At 42.5% G+C, this 25352-nt stretch overlaps 1 protein-coding gene and 1 long non-coding RNA gene across 2 annotated transcripts in view; one reads left to right on the forward strand and one right to left on the reverse strand.

Moving 5' to 3' along the window:
* Window positions 1–25352, reverse strand: part of LOC115134925 (forkhead box protein O1-A-like) — a 92851-nt gene that overhangs the window by 61440 nt on the left and 6059 nt on the right. The gene's annotated exons all lie outside the window — the stretch shown is intronic.
* LOC115135415 (uncharacterized) lies at window positions 1970–20614 on the forward strand. Its single transcript, XR_003864498.2, has 4 exons — window positions 1970–2055; window positions 3656–3818; window positions 5452–5554; window positions 20139–20614. It is a non-coding gene; the product is annotated as an uncharacterized LOC115135415 (long non-coding RNA).

Consider the following 25352-nt stretch of genomic DNA (forward strand, 5'->3'; position numbering starts at 1 on the left):
GGCCATAAAGATCATCAAGGACATCAACCACCCGAACCACTGCCTGTTCACCCCGCTATCATCCAGAAGGCGAGGTCAGCTTCTATCTCAAGGCCATCAGACTGTTAAACAGCCACCACTAACATTGAGTGGCTGCTGCCAACACACTGTCATTGACACTGACCCAACTCCAGCCACTTTAATAATGGGAATTGATGGGAAATTATGTAAATATATCACTAGCCACTTTAAACAATGCTACCTTATATAATGTTACTTACCCTACATTATTCATCTCATATGCATACGTATATACTGTACTCTAGATCATCGACTGCATCCTTATGTCACTAGCCACTTTAACTATGCCACTTTGTTTACTTTGTCTACATACTCATCTCATATGTATATACTGTACTCGATACCATCTACTGTATGCTGCTCTGTACCATCACTCATTCATATATCCTTATGTACATATTCCTTATCCCCTTACACTGTGTATAAGACAGTAGTTTTGGAATTGTTAGTTAGATTACTTGTTGGTTATCACTGCATTGTCGGAACTAGAAGCACAAGCATTTCGCTACACTCGCATTAACATCTGCTAACCATGTGTATGTGACAAATAAAATTTGATTTGATTTGATAAAGTAAGATTGGACTGTCGTTTCTCTTTGATTATTTGAGCTGTTCTTGCCATAATATGGACTTGGTCTTTTACCAAATAAGGCCATCTTCTGTATACAATCAATCAATCAATCAATCAATCAATCAATCAAATGTATTTATAAACCCCTTTTTACATCAGCTGATGTCACAAAGTGCTATACAGAAACCCAGCCTAAAACCCCAAACAACAAGCATATATACCACCCTACCTTGTCACAACAGATTGGCTCAAACACATTAAGATAATAATTCCACAAATAAACTTTTAACAAGTCACACCTATTAATTAAAATGCATTCCATAAAGCTGATTGAGAAAATGCCAAGTGTATGCAAAACTGTCATCAAGGAAAATGGTGGCTACTTTGAAGGATCTCAAATATAAAATATATATGAACACTTTGGTTACTACATGATTCCATATGTGTTATTTCATAGTTTTGGATATCTTCACTATTATTCTACAATGCAGAAAATAGTTTTTTTGTATTATTGTTTTTTTAACTGGAATGAGTAGGTGTGTCCAAACTTTTGACTGGTACTGTAGATACAATTGGTTTAGGGTTTTATGGGCAGTAACTTCTTTTTTACTTCAATGAACAGTAACGAAGCAAATCCTCCTAGATCACGTGTCTAACACAAGGCCCGCGCGCCGAATCAGGCATGTGACACATTTCTATCCGGCCGCTCAATGATTTGGGTTGTTAGTTCATTTTGGCCCGCTTCCATACAGCCCGCCATGTGCTGCACTACAAGTCACAGCAAGCACTGCCAACGTGCTGCATGCAAAACAGCCGTGCATTGCCACACACCCACCCATACTCGAGAAAGCCAGTGTGCTGTATCATATCATCACTAATGGCACTGACTGAATCTTCTACCGGACCGAAAGTTTAAAGGTGTTGTAGGCTAAATGTCCATGTCTCTGAGTGCACCATACAGCAATGTTGTATTCAACCGCACCGGTGATCCATGCAGTGCAAAAAATAAAATAAATGAAAAACATGTTTTAAGTTTAAATGTTACAACAACCCAGCTGCGTTTTTGTTATTTGGAGTTATTAAATATTTTTGGATTAGGATCGTGTCATATTACGCACATTTACAAGCATGACAGCAAAGGATAGACAAATAGTATTTATCTCTTGTTTTAATATGTTAAAACGCTACATACTATGTACATAGGTGGACATTATAAAGGCCATATTTTTTATAATAAAACAACGGCCAGTTTGGGTCGCAGTTGTGTGCACGATTTTTTGGGGTTACAAACAAACATAATAGGCTATGTCTGGCCCACAAATTCGTTGTTCTTTCAATGTGGCACTTGCGCTGATTGAGTTTGACACCTTTGTCCTAGGTGACTGTAAAGAGATTCGAAATGGAAACCAATTGGATCAGTTGAGGTAAGAAAGTTGTTAAATTGACATTGGCAATGCTGTATCAATAATGTCACGTGAAATACCCTTTTTTTTTTTAAGTCTGCATTTGCAGCGCTGAAAAAATGTTGCTTGCAACGCTACTTGAAGAGGCTGAAGCCTGCGTTAGCTATTGCTCTAGCTAGCTATCCTCTCCATCCGTTTCTGAATTAATGTGTGCCTATTTCTTTCTAGCTGGCAAAATAAGCGAGCTACATTTTCTTTGTGTCCTGCCATATGTCGTTAACATAACTACGTTTATCGCAGTAAATATCCTAAACCTAAACAGTGATAGTTGCAAGAAAAAACAAGGGAGAGGAGAGAATTAACCTCCTATTTCATTTGCTGCTGGCTTAGAGGAGAGAATTAACCTCCTATTTCATTTGCTGCTGGCTTAGAGGAGAGAATTAACCTCCTATTTCATTTGCTGCTGGCTTAGAGGAGAGAATTAACCTCCTATTTAATTTGCTGCTGGCTTGCTAATGTTTACTCAAATACGTTATGTAGCACTTTATTGGATCACCCCAATATGGTATCCTTCTGTGCGGCAGGATACATTCCGAGTAAGGATTTTCAGATTAGTTCCGTGTACCTTGTACCAGGTAGTGCTGCGGCTGACCTCCTTAACTGCCACTGCACTACTTCCACCTCTTCCTTTTCTCGGCTCATTCCAAAGAGGATTCGCTTGTTTAAGAGCTCTATGTTAGCGTGTATAAACGCAGAATTATACCCGCTGCTATTCAATAGCTTGGCTTGTGCCATCTCGATTGGTGTTTGTCTTTGTTTTAATTACTTGTGACAGTTCACCAACCTGGGCGGTACTCGGTTTGGTCGACCAGTATTGCGGCGCTGAGGGGTTATCCTAGTTGTCTGTGTAACTTGTCTGTCCACCGTAACCCTCCCGGTTTAAGCTAGTTCAACGAGAGGTGACCATTGCAGGACTAAAGCACAAAGTTATAAGCACACTTTCCCTTAATTCCAGCCATCCTGAACCCCAACGTATAAAGCAAGAAAATAAACTATAAACGTGGCGTGAGTTACAGCCGACCCACACGTATAAAGCAAGAAATAAGATTGTCTCATACACTAAGGCCGATAATGCAGGTCCGAAAAAAATGTTCACTATTATACAGTATTGCGCAGTGTTTACTATAGACATAGTATGTTTCATTGTTGGCTTAATTTTTTGGTACTAAAGCTACATACAGCCTTACACATCTCTCCTTCAGATAGTGTATGACACAAAGGCTAATACTGTAGGTCCGTAGTGATCTTTATCATACAGTATTGTGCAGTGTATACTATAGACACAGTCATATTACACTGTAGGCTTCATTTTCCAGTATTAGGCTGGGTATATGCTAGCCCCACCATAGTGAAATTACACTTTTTCACACAGTGGGTAGCTGGGTTGTGATAGTTTTCTGTTATACTCCTTTACAGTACAGACACTAACTATCCTAGTTTCCCTTAGAAACTCCCATAACAGCTCGATTACACTGCTGGTCTTACACAGTGTGTAGCTGGAGTTTGCTATTTTTTTCTGTTACACTACAGGATATACACCACCCTTCTCTTCTTTCCACAGAAAGAAACGACCATATCCAGTGTTGTTTCGCCTTGAGAAATGCATGGTGTCCCTGCCCACAAGCAGCGGACTGCGTTTTAAGAAGGGTCGCAGCAGTCATCCTGATTTGCTTGGCGCTGGCATTTGCAGCTTCTCACAGGTCCAAAAGGCCAAACTCGGAGAAGTAAGTGTGGTCCCCATGGGTACTAAATACAGTGATGGAAGGTTTCGAACTCCAATTCCGATGCCGGCCATCACTATAGTTCTGGCTCCTCTAATGTCTCAGGGTCTTCTACTGTCCTGGTTGACTGAATGTTTCCTAATGAGTTCAGATGAAAGGAGTGTTGTCCTCCATCCTAACCCCTCATTCTGGCCAAGGGTTCGGTCTGACAGAAATGTTAACCAGCCATTACAGTCCAGGCTTCCCCCAGTGTGTTGTGCCTAGCTAGGGCAATGGACACTTACTTTTCACAGACACAGGCAATAAGAAAGCTTTATCAGTTTTTAATTTACTATGGTGAGAGAGTTCTGGACCAGGACCTATCCGAACAGACTCTCACATTGCAAGGTGGACACAAACTGCAGCATTTCGGCTGGACTGCTCTCTCAGGCTCGGGTGGACACTATGTCATCCAGACCCGCACCGCCTCCAGCTTTGGGCTTGGCCTCTGAGAGGTGTTAGTGGACCAGTCTAGGCCTTCAAGACAATGTGGTGAACACGTTGCGGCGTGCCAGGGCTTCCTTCACCAACGCGTAATAGCAAATACGGTAGGGCATATTCTGACAATCATATTTGGAAACAGACGGTTTGCACAGTCACTGCTCGATGCGGGCTAAGCGGCATCCACATTGAGAGTGTATCTAGCTGCTATCTCTGCATGCAATGAGGAAGGCCAAGAAGGACCCATGGGTGGCTACCCATTGCTCTACAAGTTTATGAAGGCAATGGCCCGATCGGTGCCAAGCTGGAACCTTGACGTAGTGCTGTCAGCACTTGAAAAGCCACCCTCGAGACCGTAGAGTTGGCTATTACTGTACCTCCACTAAGAAGGTGAGTGAACTTCATGTTTTTTTCAGTGAGCAGTGAATGTTTCCGAATGGGTCCAGACAAGAGGAGTGACACCCTCTGTGTTAAACCATCATTCTTGCCGACGGTCCTGTTTGACAGACATGTGAACCGGCACTTACATTTGCCCTCATACGCCCCTCCTACGGCTGCCAGTGAACTGGTTGTTTTTCTCCAAGTGTGCTGTGACCAGTCAGAGCCTTGGACACTTATGTTACGCAGACACAGGCAATACGTCCGTCTGATTGGATATTCGTTTGCTATGGTGAGAGAGTTCTGGGCCAGAGCCTATCGATACAATGACTCTCACATTGGATTGTGGACACTATTACTACAGCAAATCAGCTGGCCAGACGGCCTCTGCCATCTGCTGTAATAGCGCATTCTACTAGAGGAGTAGCTAAATCGTGGGGGAGTTCCCCTCAATTACATTTGCGCCTCGGCCAATTGAGCATGATCTAGGTACTATCGAGTCAATGTTGACCCCGCCAATGAAGTCGGTATAGCTTTGCTGGGTGTTGCCTCCACTTCCCTGAGTGGGGACGGAGGGACACAGCAACTGTGACGGCCCTAAACTTGACGTGACGGCCCTAAATTGTTTTGTGGCAGTCCTGGTAGTGTGAACCATTGCGGACATAGCCACCAGTAAAGGTAACTATGAAATATGTCTACACTGACAACCGTCTAGGGAATAGGGTACTATTTGGAACGCAGCATTAAAATATTATAAACTATTGTTCCTCCTATGTAGGATGAAGACGTTGGCCTACACTGAGCTGACAGAGGAGCTGGGTCGTGTGAGAGGTCTGGCTGTCAGACAGAGATCCCGAGGAAGGCATCCCACAAGCAGATGGGTCAGTATGTCCAAACATGATGCAAATATTAAAGATTATACTCCACATTAATGTTGAATAGAATAGACTTGTGAAACCAGATATACCAGTGTGCTCACACTGGTATCACTTCACTTAACTTGCAGTGAAACAGTTTGTGAGCTTGCAAGATCAGGCTGGTTTAGGGAGATTATAGAAACAGCATGCTTGATGCCATGCCAACTGATGCCTCCCCCAATGGGACTTTCCTGATTAAATAAAGGTTCAATAAATACAAGTAAAAAATGCTAAAATGTGATAAATCACTAATTGACTTCTGAAAATGGGGTTTGCAAAGATGGGTGTACTAGAGGTCGACCGATTAATCGGAATGTCCGATTAATTAGGGCCGATTTCAAGTTTTCATAACAATCGGAAATCAGTATTTTTGGGCGCCCGATTTGCCGATTTAAATAATAAAAATATATATTTTTTTAATTATACCTTTTATTTAACTAGGCAAGTTGGTTAAGAACACATTCTTATTTTCAATGACGGCCTAGGAACGCTGGATTAACTGCCTTGTTCAGGGGCAGAACGACAGATTTTCACCTTGTCAGCTCGGGGGATCCAATCTTGCAACCGTACAGTTAACTACTCCAACGCAATAACGACCTGCCTCTATCTCGTTGCACTCCACAAGGAGACTGCCTGTTACGCGAATGCAGTAAGCCAAGGTAAGTTGCTAGCTAGCATTAAACTTATCTTATAAAAAACAATCAATCATAATCACTAGTTAACTACACATGGTTGATGATATTACTAGATATTATCTAGTGTGTCCTGCGTTGCATATAATCTGACTGAGCATACAAGTATCTGACTGAGCGGTGGTAGGCAGAAGCAGGCGCCTAAACATTCATTCAAACAGCACTTTCGTGCGTTTTGCCAGCAGCTCTTCGTTGTGCGTCAAGCATTGCGCTGTTTATGACTTCAAGCCTATCAACTCCTGAGATTAGGCTGGTGTAACCGAAGTGAAATGGCTAGCTAGTTAGCGAGTACTAATAGTGTTTCAAACGTCACTCGCTCTGAGCCTTCTAGTAGTTGTTCCCCTTGCTCTGCATGGGTAACGCTGCTTCGATGGTGGCTGTTGTCGTTGTGTTGCTGGTTCGAGCCCATGGAGGAGCGAGGAGAGGGACAGAAGCTATACTCTTACACTGGCAATACTGAAGTGCCTATAAGAACATCCAATAGTCAAAGGTTAATGAAATACAAATGGTATAGAGAGAAATAGTCCTATAATTCCTATAATAACTACAACCTAAAACGTCTTACCTGGGAATACTGAAGACTCATGTTAAAAGGAACCACTAGCTTTCATATGTTCTCATGTTCTGAGCAAGGAACTGAAACGTTAGCTTTCTTACATAGCACATATTGCACTTTTACTTTCTTCTCCAACACTTTGTTTTTGCATTATTTAAACCAAATTGAACATGTTTCATTATTTACTTGAGGGTAAATAGATTTTATTGATGTATTATATTAAGTTAAAATAAGTGTTAATTCAGTATTGTTGTAATCGCCATTATTACAAATAAATAAATACAAATCGGCCGATTAATCGGTATCGGCTTTTTGGCCCTCCAATAATCGGCATCGGCGTTGAAAAATCATAATCGGTCAACCTCTAGTGTGTACTGTAGGCTTTGTGGAAACAACAGGTTCAGATAGGGATGCAGTCTAATGGTGGACTCTAGTTTCATTAGAAAACAAACATACGGGTTTATTATCTGTCTCCACAATCTTTGCTGAAATTTCTGAGGCCCTGATGATATCCCTCTCTACCCGGGGGAATGGAATGGGGTTCACATGGCTGAGATTTGGTAAAGAGGTTAGAGGACTGGAGTCTTGTGGAGATAAGAGAACAAATAGAGAGAGAGAAAGAGAGGACACAGTCAGAGCTTACATAGATAAGTTCACAATGTCAGGCTGAATGGGCTAACCACATCCTGATGTGCTATTCCTGTACGTAGTACCTCTCTTTTCTCTATCTCGCTTTGTATTGCTCTCTGTTTTTCCCCCCTCTTTTTTTCTCTCTATGCACACATTAGATAACCCAGGAGCAAACTGAAAATGACTGAAACAGAGAGTTGAGCAGAAAAGCAAAGAGAAACAGAGAAAGAGAGGGCAGGCTTGGTTTGTGTTAAGGGACTGTAAAGAGGCCAGCAGTGAGGCATGTGCACGGTGGGTGCTGATGAAAAGCACTCTTCTTGCACAATCTGGAGAGAAAGAGCTGAATGTCACCTCCAATAGTCCCAAATGGCACCCTATTCCCTATATAGTGCACTACTTTTAACCAGAGCCCTATCGGCCCTGGTCAAAAGTAGTGCACTACAAAAGGAAAAGGGTGCCATTTGGGACATGTATTCAATGGTCCTAGTATAATGCAGCCTGCTCCTCTCCTCTGTGAACACTAAGCAACATGATGCTCGTGTCCCAAATGGCACCGTATTCCCTATACAGTGCACAACAAGTGCACTAAGTAGTGAATAGGGTCAGTGCCATTTGGGATGCCTCCTCTCCTCAGTGAACACTAAGCAACATGATGAGTGACCTATTTCTGCAAGGCCTGCAAATTGGTTTGGTGAAAACAGCCAGGGAGGAGAATCATAGTCTCACAGAGAAAGAGCATAGTCAGGTTGAAAACAGCAAGGCTTTATCGGGCACCATTAGTACGGTCACTTCCCATAATGAACCTAAAGTCTTGTTTTACTAGCCTAGAGAGTCTAAAGGCTGATATAAGCTTTAGTCCGTTGATCTATTCACGGGCATGAACATGGGGTGGAGTCCGATTATTATTTTTTTGACCAGCACACACCTTTAAGTAACATGATACCCTCACCGATCCGTGTTTCATAGACTCCCATTCACAAGGGGGCGATACAAGAGTTAAAAATACATTTAAAAATGGTGGTGAAAGCAAGGAAGAGTCGGCTTCCCTTACTAGTAGTAGCTAGCTGGCTTTAGCCTGGCTAAAAGCATAGCAAGCTAGCTAGCCTTTTTAGCTTCCCACATATCCATGTGAAATAATCAAATTTATAGTTAAATATAATATGCCCTGGCTAATATTCTTATACTTTCCATTGTAACCTACATTATCCCAATTTAATTTGCTGCTTCAACGTAATTCGCTCCCATATCAGCTAAAAATAGAATATCATAATTTTTGTCACAGATTTCTTTTTAAACATGGCTACAGCTGTTATCACATTGTAAAGTAGCCTAGAATCACATAGTAATCACTTCTAAACAAAATACCTTTTGAGGGACTCTAATAAGGCTACAATTAGGGCCCAAATCAAATCTGTTTGATTTTTGGACCAGATTACGTTTAGTTTTTCCAAGTCTGTTTTTCCCCATTCTTTAGTTTTTTTTGCTCTCAAAAGCACACTTTTTAAACGGAAAAACAACTAAATTGGATGTTCTAAGTCCACGACAATGCTTAAACCACATCAGGTGACCACTTTTGATGTCTGGGCAAAAATTGAAGGAATCTGGATTTTTGGGTGTAGTTACATTTTAATGCAAGTCAATTGTTTGGTTAAAGCTGTTTCTGTGGCGCTCATGTGATTTCAGAGTTTGCAAAACAAATGGACACTGAAATGATGCAAATAAGCCTTCATCTCTAACAGAAGAAGGTTATCATTAGCATCATTGTTAACGGCTACACAAAGTGTAGACTAGAGATTAATATGGATAACCAGGATTCTGGGACTTCTTCACATTTCCCGAAAAATTCAATGACAAGACCTGGGAAATGTCAATACATTTCTGAATATTGTTGAATTCCGTTTTAATGTCTGGTTTCCGTGATTCGGTCGCCGTTCTCCACAACACAGATTTTATAGGACCCTGTTTGAACAGTCGCTGAAATTATATTTGGTTATCAATGCAAAATAGGCTACTTTGATGCATAGCCTACATAGATCAGATCAAGGAACCAAGCGAGTTGGTAGTGAAATACAGCTTCATTGCCTACACAACACTGCCCCCATGGCTGCGCAAGGGATGATACATGCGCATGCCAATTTTTATGTGGCATAGGAGTACGTCGAATGTTGGAGCGTAGTACAAGATACGACATTGCAACACTGCACTACGTTCCAAATCTTGCGTCTCCTTAGGGTATAAATACCCCTTAAGAGAAAATGCTGCTGCTCAAATAGATACTGAACAAAAATATAAAACGCAACACGGAACAATTTCAAATATTTTACTGAATTACAGATCATATAAGGCAATCAGTCATTTGAAATAAATAAATTCGGCCCAAATCTATGGATTTCACATGACCGGGCAGGGGCACAGCCATGGGTGGGCCTGGGGGGGGGGGGGGGCAGGGCCATCCAATCAGAATTAGTTTTCCCCCACAAAAGTTCTTTATTACAGACATAAATAATCCTCAACAACCCCCCGTAGTGGGTTACATTTCCGGGACCACCCGTACGTAAAATGTATGCACGCATGACTGTAAGTCACGTTGGATAAAAGCGACTGCTAAATGGCATATCTTATTATATTATTATTAGGTCTATTTGCACAATAATAAGGCTTCAGCCTTAGTTCCACAAGCTGAAGCTAATGCCTAGACAGAGATAGTCAGACTTGTAAAAATTCTAGTCTGAAGGTAAGGCATAAATTCTAGGCAGAGATATTCCGATCTATAATCTCTGACTGGGCCTAATTTAGAAAATGAATGACTCACATTCGTGTGTCTACTTCCAGAGTAAAAAGGCCAAATAGTTTTAACAGGATTGAGCTTTAATCTCAGTCACTTTTGATTATTTGTTTTTTTTCTTCACACGTCATACTCTTTGTCACCCTTCCCTGCCTCTCTCTTTTTCTTTCTCTCTGTCTCTCTCTTTTTCTGTCTATGTTCTCCCTCCCTTTTTCTCTCTCCCTCTTTCTCTGTGATTTATATAATAGACGTTAGAAGACCAGATTTTTGTGTGTGTGTGTGTGTGTGTGTTGGACATGGGTACATGACTAAGTGTGTGTGTGCTGTGATAGCCTGCAATACTCTGTGTGCCAGAACAGTGTTATGCCAGACAAAGAAAGAAAGAAAGAAAGAGAGCCAAAGAGAGAGAGAAAAAGAGAGCAAGAGATTTTAGCTTCCCATTGGGCTTGTTTGTGGGCAGGTCAGTCAGTGCACTCCACTCCCTTCTCCATCATATCCACTCAGGAAGTGCTGGTAGGTGCTGATATGGCCCTTCTGACTGCCAAACACAGGAGACAGTGGCCTCCTAAAGGGCACAATGGACAGACTGGGCGGTGTGTGTGTGTGTGTGTGTGTGTGTGTGTGTGTGCGCGCGCGTTGCGTGTACCAGTGAAGTTGGAGGGAAAAGTCTGAGTCAGGAAGAAGGGACCTCTACTGCCCTTTGAAGATGGCAGCCATATTTAATGGTCTTGGAGAATGCCTGGTTCTACGTCCAACACAGGCTCTTAAAACCAAACCTCTCCAGAGAGAAACGTGCAAGTGGCCATCTCAACATCTGCAGATGTCTATATGATGTCCAACATATTATTATTATGACACATCTCAGTTGGCAGTGCTGATGCCCACTTCAAGTTTGAAGAGTCGTGGGAATTTGAACTGAGAACAGTGAAGAATGTGTGAGGAGGGTTGGGAGAGGTAGGAAGCAGGAAAACTCAGAACTTCCCTGCATTTTTATTTCCGCTTGCCTTTGTTTCACCTCAAATGCACCCGGGCAGACAGGCACACTGACTGAGTTCAATGTGAGTTTCTATAGTGTGTTTTTGCCTTGTCTAAAACAATGTCTAACTTCGACATATTGCTACCAACACATGCAGTACCAGTCAAAAGTTTGGACACACCTACTCATTCAAGGGTTTTTCTTAATTTGAACTATTTTCTACATTGTAGAATAATAGTGAAAACATCAAGACTATGAAATAACACATTTGGAATAATGTAGTCACCAAAAAAGTGTTAAATCCAAATGTATTTGAGTATCTTCAAAGTAGCCACCCTTAGCCTTGACGACAGCTTTGCCTTGTTAATTTGTGGAATTTCTTTCCTTCTTAATGTGTTTGAGCCAATCAGTTGTGTTGTGACAAGGAAGGGGTGGTATACAGAAGATAGCCCTATTTGGTAAAAGAACAAGTCAATATTATGACAAGAACAGATTAACTAAGATAAGAGAAACCACAGTCCATCATTACTTTAAGACATGAAGGTCAGTCAATGCAGAATACTTCAAGAACTTTGAAAGTTTCTTCAAGTGCAGTCGCAAAAACCATCAAGCACTATGATAAAACTGGCTCTCATGAGGATCACCACAGGAAAGGAAGACCCAGGGTTACCTCTTCTGCAGAGGATAAGTTCATTAGAGTTACCAGCCTCAGAAATTACAGCATAAATAAATGCTTCACAGAGTTCAAGTAACAGACACATCTCAACATCAACTGTACAGAGGAGTCTGTGTGAATCAGGCCTTCATGGTTGAATTGCTGCAAAGAAACCCCTACTAAAGGACACCAATAAGAAGAAGATACTTGCTTGGGCCAAGAAACATGAGCAATGGACATTAGACCGGTGGAAATCTGTCCTTTGGTCTGATGAGTCCCGATATGATATTTTTGGTTCCAACTGCCGTCTGTTTGTGAGACGCAGAGTAGCTGAACGGACGATCTACGCATGTGTGGTACCCACCGTGAAGCATGGAGGTGTGATGGTGTGGGGGTGCTTTGCTGGTGACACTGTCAGTGATTTATTTAGAATTCAAGCCACACTTAACCAGCATGGACACCACAGCATTTTGCCACACCATTGCGCTTCGTGAGACTATCATTTGTTTTCAACAGCACAAGCGGAAATAAAAATGCAGGGAAATTCTCAGTATTCCTGCTTCCAACCTCTCCCTCCGGGTGAGGAGGATTGGCAATATTCAATGTTCTCAGTTCAAATTCCCACAACTCTTTAAACTTGCGACTGTTACTGTATCTGCGTGTTATGTGTGTTTTGGAGTGTCTGTGTGTATGTGTACAACTCTGATTGTGCATACAGACAGTGCAAAAATAAAAGTAAATACAAGGGTCAACTCAGATGGTCTGTGTTGCCATTTTGTTAGTTATTTAGCAGTCTTGTTTATTGGGGATATAAGCTGTTCAGCAGCCTGTTGGTGCCAGCATTTTTGTTTTATATATTTTTTTTTACCTCTTTTTCTCCCCAATTTTGTGATATCCAAGTGGTAGTTAGTTTTGTCCCATCTCTGCAACTCCCATACGGACTCGGGAGATGTGACGGTCAAGAGCCTCCCCCGAAACACGACCCCGCCAAACCGCACTGCTTCTTGAGACACTGCTTGCTTAACCCGGAAGCCAGCCGCACCAATGTGTCAGAGGAAACACCATACAGCTGGCAATTGATGTCAGCATGCATGCGCCGGGCCTGCCACAAAGAGAGAGAGCGCAATGGGACAGGGACATTTCGGCCGGCCAAACCCTCCCCTAACCCAAACGACACTGGGCCAATTGTTGCTTCGCCTCATGGGTCTCCCGGTCGCTGCCGGATACGACACAGCCTGGGATCGAACCCGGGTCTGTAGTGACATCTCTAGCAAGCCGATGCAGTGGTTGGTGTCAGACTTGATGCACCGGGACCGCTTACCATGCGGAAGCAGAGAGAATAGTCTATGGCTTGGGTGGCTGGAGTCTTTAAAGAAATTCTGGCCCTTTTTTCCTTTCACACCGCCTGATATAGAGGTCCTGGATCGCAGGTAGCTCGGCCCCAGTGATATACTATGCTGTCCGCGCCACCCTTTGCAGCGCCATGTGATCAAAGGTGTTGCGGTTGCCATACGAAGCAGCGATGCCGCCAGTCAAGAAGCTCTCAATGGTGCAGCTGTAGAACTTTTTGAAGATTTGAGTGCCCATGCCAAAATTCTTTATAAGTGTGTGTGTGGACCATTTTACGTCCTTAGTGATTTGGAACTTGAGGAACTTAAAGCTCTCGACCTGCTCCACTGCAGCCCTGTTTTTCTGGGCATGGTCTAATTGATTCAACAAATGAAAAAAAAAAACATATCAAAGTTGAGCTATTTTTAATGAACCAGAAAATCTCTAGTTTATTTCTGGTTGCTTATCAAAATTAGCTAGCTAAATCATTGATCCTGCTTTGTAGTATAGTCCTCTGTATATTCCACTCACACAACTTCAGACCAAAACACCATTCAACATACACTTTAAGTATAAAAATATATACACTCGTGAAGTAGTAATTTTTTCATTTGTAATTTATTTTATCTGCACCTGCGCACGATGATATTAATCAAAACTAATGAATACACGGTCACATTTCTATTTGTTTTACACTGTAAACATTTTAATTTAATTGGTTTGTTGAGCACATGAACCCAAACGTGCTTCCTTCTAGACTAGAGCAACAAATAGGGATGTTTTAGTCTCCTGGAAACCCTGAGAATAGGGTCCAAAAAATATAGTACAGAGATAATAATGACCTTGTGTACTAGGGGGTTTCTATCTAGGACTGTTGTGGTCAACTGTGTTGACATCTATATATAGCATTGAGCTGTGATAAACTGGGTAAATCAAGATGTAGCCTACATTGATTCACGAGACAGGTGAATGAGGGAGGCGAGGGAGATGAAGTGAAATAAAGTTTTTGGTGACAATCAGCTTTGAAATCAGCATATTTTGTTATATGCTAGGTTAGTGAATTGATGTTGCTTCAGCTGTAAGCGAGACATTGTTTTGCGAACAGTAATGAACAGTTAAAAAATGTCTACATGCCGTGTTCCATTATTCAAGTGCGTTAATTTCAGTGCAGCCTGAGTGGGTAGCTAACAATGCAGCCCAGAAAGATCTAGCAATGAATGAGGAAGTGCAGCAGGCATTTTGCTCTTCGCGCTACAAAGGGGCTGCGCTGATAGACAGACTTGATCCTCTCAATCACGAGACACATTTGACAGAAGTACCGAACGTAACGAAAATTCTAGTACTGAAACGTAATATAGTTTGTATCGAAAAAGCACAGAAGTTTTGGTATACCGTGCAACACTACTTTCTATATGGACAGCAGTGATGTAGTGGAGGGTAAAGGCATGTAAACACCTTGTGAGTGAGTGAGTGAGTGAGTGAGTGAGTGAGTGAGTGTGTGTGTGAGAGTTAGTCTGCCTGCCTGCTTGCATTCCTGCCTGTATCTATGTGTGTGAGGCTGATGTCTGAAAGAGGCTGTACAGCAGTAATACAGTGCAGGGTCTATGGTCTATGAGGCAGGCTGTGTGAGGCTGTGGAATGTGTGGCATGCGGGGCCGTTGCATTGTCCTCTAGTTCCAGCCAGCAAGCGACAGGATAATCACCTCCCTATCAACTCCATATATTCGGGGCCCTGGGGGGCCTCTAGGCCACCACTAACAATACAACACACATCGCAGCACTGCAAGTAATTATGAGGAACAGGGATTCATCGGGCTGGCTGGGGGCCCACTGCTCAGTCCATTAATCTGGCTGGGGTTTCAGTGGGCTGTGAGAGGGCAGACAGACTGGAGCAACATGGGGTGGTTTCTATAGCAGACATTATGATGGTGGTCTTGACTGAGTAATAGGACGGATGAACTAGTTGGATGCAGCTATTGTTTTTGTTGTTTCTCTATAACTACAGTACCAGTCAAGAGCATGGACACACCTACCCAGTCCAGGGTTTAAAAAAAAAAAAAAAAAAAATTAAACTATTTTCTACATTGCAGAATAATAGTGAAGACATCAAAACTATGAAATACACATATGGAATTATGTAGTAACCAAAAAAGTGTTTAACAAATCAAAATGTATTTTATATTTGAGTATCTTCAAAGTAGCCACCCTCTGCCTTGATGACAGCTTTGCATTCTCTCAACCAGCTTCACCTGAAATGCTTTTCCAACAGTCTTGAAGGAGTTCCCATATATGCTGAGCACTCGTTGGCTGATTTTCCTTCACTCTGCGGTCCAACTCATCCCAAACCATCTCAATTGGGTTGAGGTCAGGTGCTTGTGGAGGCCAGGTCATCTGATGCAGCCCTCCATCACTCTCCTTCTTGGTCAAATAGCCCTTACACAGCCTGGAGGTGTGTTGGGTCATTGTCCTTTTGAAAAACAAATGATAGTCCCACTAAGCACAAACCAGATGAGATGGTGTATTGCTGCAGAATGCTGTGGTAGCCATGCTGGTTAAGTGTGCCTTGAATTCTAAATAAATCACTGACAGTGTCACCAGCAAAGCATCATCACACCTCCTCCATGCTTCACGGTGGGAACCACACATGCCGAGATTGTCCGTTCACCTACTCTGAGTTTCACAAAAACACGGCGGTTGGAACCAACAATCTCAAATTTGGATTCCACAGATTTCCACCGGTCTAATGTCCATTGCTCGTGTTTCTTGGCCCAAGCAAGTATCTTCTTCTTATTGGCCTTTAGTAGTGGTTTCTAGTAGTGGTTTTCTTCAATTCAACCATGAAGGCCTGATTCACAGTCTCCTCTGAACAGTTGATGTTGAAATGTGTCTGTTACTTGAACTCTCTGAGGTGTAATTTGAGGTGCAGTTAAGTGCCGATTTCTGAGGCTGGTAACTCTAATGAACTTACCCTTTGCAGCAGCGGTAACTCTGGGTCTTCCATTCCTGTGGCGTTCCTCATGAGAGCCAGTTTCATCATAGCGCCTGATGGTTTTTGCAACTGCACTTGAAGAAACTTTCAAAGTTCTTGACATTTTCCGTATTGACTGACCTTCATGCCTTAATAAAGTAATGATGGACTGTGGTTTTTCTTTGCTTATTTGATCTGTTCTTGCCATAATATGGACTTGTTTTTTTACCAAATAGGGCTATCTTCTGTAAACCACCCCTACCTTGTCACAACAACAGATTGGCTCAAACGCATTAAGAAGGAAAGAAATTCCACAAATGAACTTTTAACAAGGCACACCTGTTAATTCAAATGTATTCCAGGTGACTACCTCATGAAGCTGGTTGAGGATGCCAAGAGTGTGCAAAGCTGTCATCAAGGCAAAGGGTGGCTACTTTGAAGAATCTCAAATACGTTATCCCTGCACATTGTAAATATGGTATTGGAACTGGGTTGGGTGGTATCCAGATTTTCATATCATCCCATCCTTCTCTCACCCCATGATTTATGTTAATACTGGTTTAGTACACAAGTGGGTGCCCAAAAAAAAGAAAAAAAAGCCCATTGGGCATTTATTACCAGAATGATAACAAAATGTGCACAAGTAATAGCGAATTTGCATGTAGGCTGCTAGCTAAATATGCTAACGAGCACAAATGAAAATAAACAAATTGCAAAGACAGGCAATCCAGCTCATAAAGTTATATATATATATATAGGTAGGAGCTACCGAATGTCATTTTTGATTAGTTTGGACATTTACAAGCAAATGTGAATGAGATACGTGCAAATGAACAAAGTTTTGACGCATGCAGTACAGTCTCTCCAGCAGCATGTCTACATCCTGTGTCTGTGTGGAGTCTGTAGTCGCTAGGGCAAAAGGCCTGCCTGCTCTGCTCAGAGAAGAGGGGGGAGGAGCCCTAACCCTAACGGAGAGGAGAAAAAACGCAAGGAAATCAAGATAACAGTGGCAGCTGTACAAATAACTCATCCAAAGGGCTTTGCCTTCTCAAACACGGCAGTAAGCTAACACAACATGATGCCCTGTCACCTTATTAATTCAGCCACTTACTTAGATAACATGACCCCTAGAATAACTTGCTAACACAAAATGCATGTTTTTCACACAGGAAAAAAAGATGAACACTGTGTTTTGTAAACAGAGACCTAAAATGCTTCTTATTGTAATTTCTGCATCAGACACATGTTGTGCTTCAGTTGCACTTCTAAACTCGGATGAGAATTACCGGATGGGCATTCTATCAGCTCCTGATGGGCATTCTATCAGCAGACAGCGCTCCGACTGATATGTAGCTTCTTTTCTCAGATACTTTCTTGGTTTACCAATTTTTCTCAGGTAAAATGCAAGATTAACTTTAAGCAAAACATTAGGAAATGTAGCTGGCTACATTATTTCTATGGAAAGCCTGACCATTATACATATGATGGCCATGCATCATGTTTGCACAAAATACCTTGCTTTTTTTATTGTAATCTCATTCACTTCTGTGGCTACCCCTGTCAATACACAGCTGGGACCACCTTACAAACAAACACATGACTGGCCACACTGTTCTGGGGAACTAAGTAAGCTTCATAATGTAAAATAATGTGACAGGTGAAATAAGAACGCAATCTGCTTTATATCCTAATGCACTGGTTCTCAATCCTGGTCCTGGGGACCCAAAGGGGTGCACATTTTTGTTTGCCCTCTAGCACTACACACCTGATCAAAATGGCTTTGATGATTTGAGTCAGGTGTGTAGTGCTAGTGCAAAAACAAAAACGTGCACCCCTTTGGGTCCCCAGGACCAGGATTGAGAACCACTGTCCTAACGCATTGCAATTATGGCATTTCGCTGTACGTGTGCACGTGACATTACAACTTGAAGTTAGCTGGCTAACTCATTGATCCTGCTTTGTAGTATACCCCTGTGGTGTTGTAATGATAACATTTTAGTAATTTAGCAGACAATCTTATCCAGAGCGACTTACAGTAGTGAGGTGCATACATTTTTGTACATGTATTAAAAACACATTTCAGACATGGTCTTCAGGGATCTCTAAGGAACCCAAACCCCACCCCCAAAAATACAAAATAAACATTAACAGGAAGTTAGTCTCACACACACACACACAGTTACAGAGCTGCTACACGTGTGGCTGGCGATGGCTCAGATCACAGCTCATTGAGAAAAACACTGAGTTCCAGGAAGATGCCGTTCATGGCGTGGTGCACTCACTCTTTCTCTCTTTCCCCCTCCCTCCCTTCCTCCCTTTGGCGCCTAGCCCCAGCCTCCAGGGCCTCCAGGCTAACCCAGGGGAGCGAGAGAGGCCCCAGCGGGCAGGCTGGCGGGTAGGCAAGCGGCGAGACAGGGCTGGCTGCTCTGGCAGGGCAAACGGCTGGAACGCCCAGCTGGCACACACAGACACACAAACACTGATGGGCAATAAATAAGCATAGCGTGGGGAACACAGGATGCTCCACCCACCTCTAGTAACTTCCGCCCTCCCCCAACCACACACACACACACACAGAGTGGAGAGCAGCATCCACCCCTAACACCTTCCACCTCCGATAGGGTGGAGTTCAGAATCCACCCTCTACCCACTAGAGTGGTGGGGAGTGGTGTTATCACAAAGAGTAAAATAACACCCTCCTCCCTGGTGATACTATCACCATTATCATCATTATTATTTCTATCAGCATCGCTGGAGGTGGCATTTGGGAATCATTTACCCCACCCTATATTGTTTCCGTATTACGGTAGTATGAATACTGTACATACCAGATATATAGATCTGATCTATGACCTTTTTATAGATATGATCAACTGTTGATAAGGTGACAGACAGTATAGGGAGAGCACAGGGAGGGACAGTTGTGGAGAATAGAGAAAACACCTCACTTTACACACACACACACAATTACCCTGAGCCAGGAACTATCCTACATTTAACATTTACATTTAAGTCATTTAGCAGACGCTCTTATCCAGAGCGACTTACAAATTGGTGCATTCACCTTATGACATCATCCTGTCTTGTGCTCCCTCCCTCCGGGAGAAGGGGCGAAAGCTGTGGTGGGAGAGGAGGCGAAAAAGCTACATTGGGGGCCGCAGCAAGGCAAATTGGTGCTGTGACATCGTTCTGGCAATGGCAAGATGTTATCTAGCAACTTCTAGAACAAATCTAGGAAACAATAGCGATTCTCAGTGAAAAATAGCTGCTCGTGCCTTTACACACTGGGCGACAGCCAGCGGTGACCATAGCACGAAATAAGCATACGTTATTGACATGCCAAAAGTGAATTTCTATAACACCATAAGCATGCATAAAAATGTATTTACATGCTACAGAAATTATTAACCCCCCAAAAAACGATTAGAAAACAATGATTTTTATTGCTAAACATGACTCGGTAAACTGAAAAGTTTTTGCCAGCTAGCTAGAGTTGGCAAGTTTGCTGGTCCTTCTGTTGGATGTACGTGCTGATGATGTATCACCACGCAGGCTACGTTTTCTGTTATTGGTCAACAACGGCAGCACCACTTCAGAAATAGAATAGATTTCTATTTTCTCCGCCTCGGCGTGTGCATGCCTTCACAGGCATGAGCACCGCCGACAGCGCCGCCTGGATAGAATTTTGCCCCCTCACCTAGGCTTCATTGAAAATGAATGGGCCACTCCACACGCCGCGCACTGTCTGTTAGCGACTTAACTCCTCTCTCCCTCCTTGCCTCCCTCTCTCCCTCCTCCCTCTCTCCTTAACTCTCCCTCCCCTCTGCTTCCCTTCTGCCTCCCTACCTACTCCCTCCCTCTCTATCTCACCATCTCCCTCCCTCCTCTTGCTACCCCTACCTCCCTACCCTTCCCTCTTCCCCCCCTTCCACCCTGCCTGGCCCTTATGTTTTTCAGGACGGAGGAGATACGAACACACGGCAGGCCGGTGCTATTTTCCAGCCAGTCAGCAGGATGTGCATCATAGTTCATTGTGGGGGACGAACCAAGGCACCGACCGAGCTGCTGCTGTTTTTACAGGAAGGGGTAAAAATAACCAATCGCCAAAGGTTCCACCATCCGGGACTTAGGGCCGGGGCTGGGGCCAGGGGTTGGGCCGGCATAACATGACATGAAAAACTCCTGTTATGTTTGTTTGTTTGTTTTTAGATTAAAAGAAAACAGCCATTTGCACACAACAAGCAAGGATGCTCTTTGAGGTTGTGTTCCCGGATCTTTTGTCAAAGTGCTGTATTTATTTTGTTATTAACAGGTTACAATCACCTGAAATCAAATGTTCAACCACTAAATGTATGCCATGCCTATGCGGTATTTGTCATAACAGTATTCTTGTGTTTTATTGTTGGTTGACAACATAGTAGTAGTACCAAAGACATGACCTCAGTTCATGCCAGCAGACTGACTTACCCACACAAACACCCAAGCTGCAGCTCTCCCTGTGTCTCCAATGAGTGGGCCTTTACTGCAGGACAGGGCTCAAACAGGAGACTTTGTGGTCATGAATGGTTAAGGCGCTTGATTCCAATCCTTAGAGTTCATGGTGACTACATGCAATGTCACACAACCGACCCTTTACACTCCCAACTCCGTCACCCCATGGCCAACAACACGCATGCACACACAAACACTCCCTCACTCCGCCACCCACGAATGTTCCACGGCTAAACTGAGTCACATGATGCAATGGCTTGTACTGACTTTTGGTCACATAGCAGCTTACACACTACAGGCAGACAGATGGACGCATTCATAAACATACGGGCATGATGTGCTTATATACAGTGCCTTCAGAAAGTATTCCGACCCTTTTACTTATTGTGGTACAGCCTGAATTCAAAATAGATTAAATGTTTAAAAAAATATTTAAAAAATATTAACCATCTACACACAATATCCCATATCCCATTTAGAAATTATAGCACATTTTTTGAATCCGAAATATAGTATTCACAACCGAGTCAATATGTTAGAATATTTTCTGGTAAGTCACTAACAGCTTTGCACACCTGGATAGTGCAACTTTTTAGTTTTTATTCTTCAAGCTCTGTCAAATTGGTTGTTGATCATTGCTAGACAACCATTTTCATGTCTTGCCATGGATTTTCAAGTAGATTTAAGTCAAAACTGTAACTCGGCCTCTCAGGAACATTCACTGTCTCCTTGATAAGCAACTTCAGTGTAGATTTGGCCTTGTGTTTTAGGTTATTGTCCTGCTGAAAGGTGAATTTATCTCACAGTGTTTGGTGGAAATCAGACAACCATGTTTTCCTCTGTGCTTAGCTTCATTCCGTTTTTTGTGAGTTTTTTTTTATTCATAACATGATGCAGTCACCACTATGCTTGAAAATATTGATAGTGGTACTCAGTAATGTGTGTATTGGATTTGCCCCAAACATAACACTTTGTATTCGTGGAAAAAAATTAATTGCTTCACCACATTCTTTGCAGAATCACTGTAGTGCCTTGTTGCAAACAGGATGCATGTTCTGGAATATTTTTTATTCTGTACATGCTTCCTTCTTTTCACTCTATCAATTAGGTTAGTATTGTGGAGTAACTACAATGTTGTTTATCCATCCTTAGTTTTCCCCTATCAAAGCCATTGAACTTGGTAACTGTTTTAAATTCACCCTTGCCCTCATGGTGAAATCCCTGTGATTTCCTTCCTCTCCTCAACTGAGTTAAGATTAAGTTTAAGATACACCATACAATCACTACAAAGTGTAATGAATAACTTCAACATGCTGAAAAGGATATTCAGTGTTCTTTTTTTCTTCATTTTTCGTCCTTCATCCCTTCTACCAATAGAAGTCCTTCTTTGCGAGTCATTTGGAAAACCTCCCTGGTCTTTGTGGTTGAATCTCTGTTTGAAATTCACTGCTTGACTGAGAGACCTTACAGATAATTGTATGTGTGGGGTACAGAGATGAGGTAGTCATTAAAAAATCACGTTAAAGACTATTATTGCACACAGAGTCAGTCCATGCTACTCATGTGACTTGTTAAGCACATTTCTACTCCTGAATATATTTAGACTTGCCATAACAAAAGGGGTTGAATACTTACTAATTTCAGCTTTTAATTTGAATTCATTTGTAAACATTCCACTTTCACATTAGTCAAGGGGTGTGAATGCTTTCTGAAGGCACAGTATATTACATTTGTTTTAGGCCTATTTGATGACTTTATTATTTAATTCCAAGTCAACATATCTATATAGAGCTGCTGCCTATGCTGTCTGACAAAAATCACTATTTTAGTAATTCTTCAAAGTAAATAAGGCATACTTTTATGACTGCTGAAAACCAACTATCAATCTTAGATCAAGTATAGATACCTCACGAAGCAACTGCTCTCTATACCTCTCGATCGCACTGTCTTCTGTCTCTTCTCTCCGTCTCAGACCGGACAAGGAGGCTCGCAATGGATTATGGCCATTATAGTTAATTAACACGTTTTCTGTGCTAAACTATGTAGAATATTGGCCTGTTGGAAAATACAACTCCCTACTACAAATCGCACAGTTCAGGCTTGATCTGATTTATCTTTAGAGAAACTGCACATTGCCCTCACAGAAAACCCCCTGAACAAAATGGTATTCAAATAATTGAACCGATGTCAGTTAAATCGCTCAGCACTAGCCATTTGGGACACCGACCTGAAAGGCCAAGCTGTTGAGTCCGCACAGGAAACTAGAGGACATGGACGACGCAGGGATATGAGCACACAACTCTGGAATTCAAGGATGTTTGATGCCCCCTCCCCCCTACATTGATTGAGGTGTTTGTGTTGCCTCCTGTTATTGTTAAGACTGAGGACTCAGAAAAATAAGAACATTTAATTGAGTAAAAATAAGCTCTGTCGCTACTAGCAGCGCCAAGCGCCCCTAACCCACGACTCACCCCCATGTTCAAAAAGAAGAGAGGCTATAGATGAATAATTTCAGACAGGTTTAGAATGAAAAGGAGGAAAAGGCTGTCTTGTAGCTAGGGCAGTAATTCATAAAGCGGCCATGCAGTGACCAAGTTGTTTTGTTTCACACAATGGAAACTGATTTGTTCAGCCCCGTCAGTCACGCATAGCTCTGCAGGCATTTCCTGACTCACTATTGGTGTTTCATCTCACAGAAGTGACATTAAACTCCTAAACACTTTTATGCTGGGCATATAGTGCAAAAAGTAGATTGAACACAGCACAAGTAAAGCACAAAATGCTGTGGGAGATGAGTTAGCCTTCATTTCTGAGTCCATGTTTCATGTCTGTCTGTCTAGCTGTGTGTGTCTGTCTGGAGCAACCTGTCATTTCTGTCTGTCTAAATGTGTCTGCATCTCCTCTTCTGTTTGTAATTCCATCTTTATCTGGTCTAAGTAGACGGCTCTCCCTATCCTATCATCACCACTGAGCTGACTAACTACCTACGCACGGCAGCAGACTTTGGCCCAGGGCATTCCAATTCCAGTAAATGTTTTTGTTTGCGTAATGTCTCTTATAAGACGAGTCACCCCATCTGAACTCACACATCCATACTCACACTTAGCCTACCCACGGCGGTGCCTCGGTCGGTGCTGCAAAAGATAGCGTCGGAAAAAGGGGGGAAAAAAGGTGTTTTGACTGATAAAGAATATTACCGTCCGTACGGTATATATTTTGTTACATTCCTTTTGCACTGAGGAATGTTTTGAGTGACAAAATACAGTATGTGGGCCTTTTTATTTAACAAGCACAAACAAGCTGTTAAGGATTATAGATCAGAACTCCTAGTCCTACTCTGAAATACTTGATACACCCCAGCCTGCTCTAAGCTCACAGTGCTGTAGTAAACGAGAGAACGTTCTGTGCCAGCATTACGATAGCTCTTATTGAACTGGCCTAGTGCCAGACCACCTCCACAGAGGCTTATGTTACTTAAGGTATTTCTACAACTGTCTAGTCTAGTGTCTGCTGCTCACCAAATCAGCCGGTGGAGGAATAGAGCTGAGTAAAGCTTTCTCTGATTGACTGGATGTCTGTCTGTAAGGCACCACAACAAACTCAAAGCCTGGTAGAATTGACAACAGTGCGTTTAGGTGCCAACAACCTGTATGCCAAATCTTTCCATGACCAACTCTGAACACACTCACTGTTTGTTGTGCTCCTCTTGTCCTAGAATATCATAAGGCACACCGACTGATAGTGTGTTTTTGTTTTGTTTTAGATAAGCCTGCAGCGGGGCTCGCTCTCTCTAGTATTCCAACAGATGTCCTATAACTTGTTTGTTTCCAGAGAAGAAGTCAGTAAAATTAGTGACAGAAGGGAGGACAAAGCACGTGGTGCATCACTGGAGAGGGAGGGAGAATCTCTCCCCTCACTCCTCTGGACTTCAAAGGTTACTGGGGTACCTAGGTTCATCCAGTGACCAGCCATATCAAGGCTGACTGATAAACATTTGCACAGCCACCAGCAGCAGTGTCCTTTGCTACATACACAGTGCTGTTGAAGAATATGGACAAGGACACAGAGTACACCACTACTTATATAAACAAGGGTGTGTGTGTGTGTATGTGTGTGTTAAGAGTTTCAAAGGAACAAAATGTTCAAGATTGACACACAAACAAACCATAGCATCATGGACACTGCCTATAGGCCTAGTTAAACTGGGTCAAAAAGGAATATGTAAGAAAACATTGCATTTAACCTGGTTTAGAAGGACAGTCAATACAATGTGCTGATATGATCATTATAGGCAGTGTAAATTATTTTGGGACATTTCTTTAGCAAGTCTATATGACGAAGACAAACCATTCTTCAGTCCTTTAATACTGGTATAGTGTAGCTACAGGTACTCTGATTAAACAGATATATTGCTCCCTCACTGTTCTCCTTACAGGCCTGTCTGCCCACTCCTCCTAGCTTTCGTTCTTTGCCAACACGTCTTGAACAGAAACTAAACACGACCAGCATTAATTCTAATGGGGTGGGGTAAAACTCGGAATACACATACAGCCAATAGGAGTGCAGTGCCACCCCAAATGGGCACGGTGCCTATAAAGTCACAGAGCGGGTTTGCCAGTCGCATTCCTTTCACTCCAGTGACAGACTCTCTCTCTCTCTCCCCCACCAACCTCACACTTA

The sequence above is a fragment of the Oncorhynchus nerka genome, linkage group LG10 (genome assembly GCF_034236695.1).
Source record: "Oncorhynchus nerka isolate Pitt River linkage group LG10, Oner_Uvic_2.0, whole genome shotgun sequence".
Classification (NCBI taxonomy): domain Eukaryota; kingdom Metazoa; phylum Chordata; class Actinopteri; order Salmoniformes; family Salmonidae; genus Oncorhynchus; species Oncorhynchus nerka.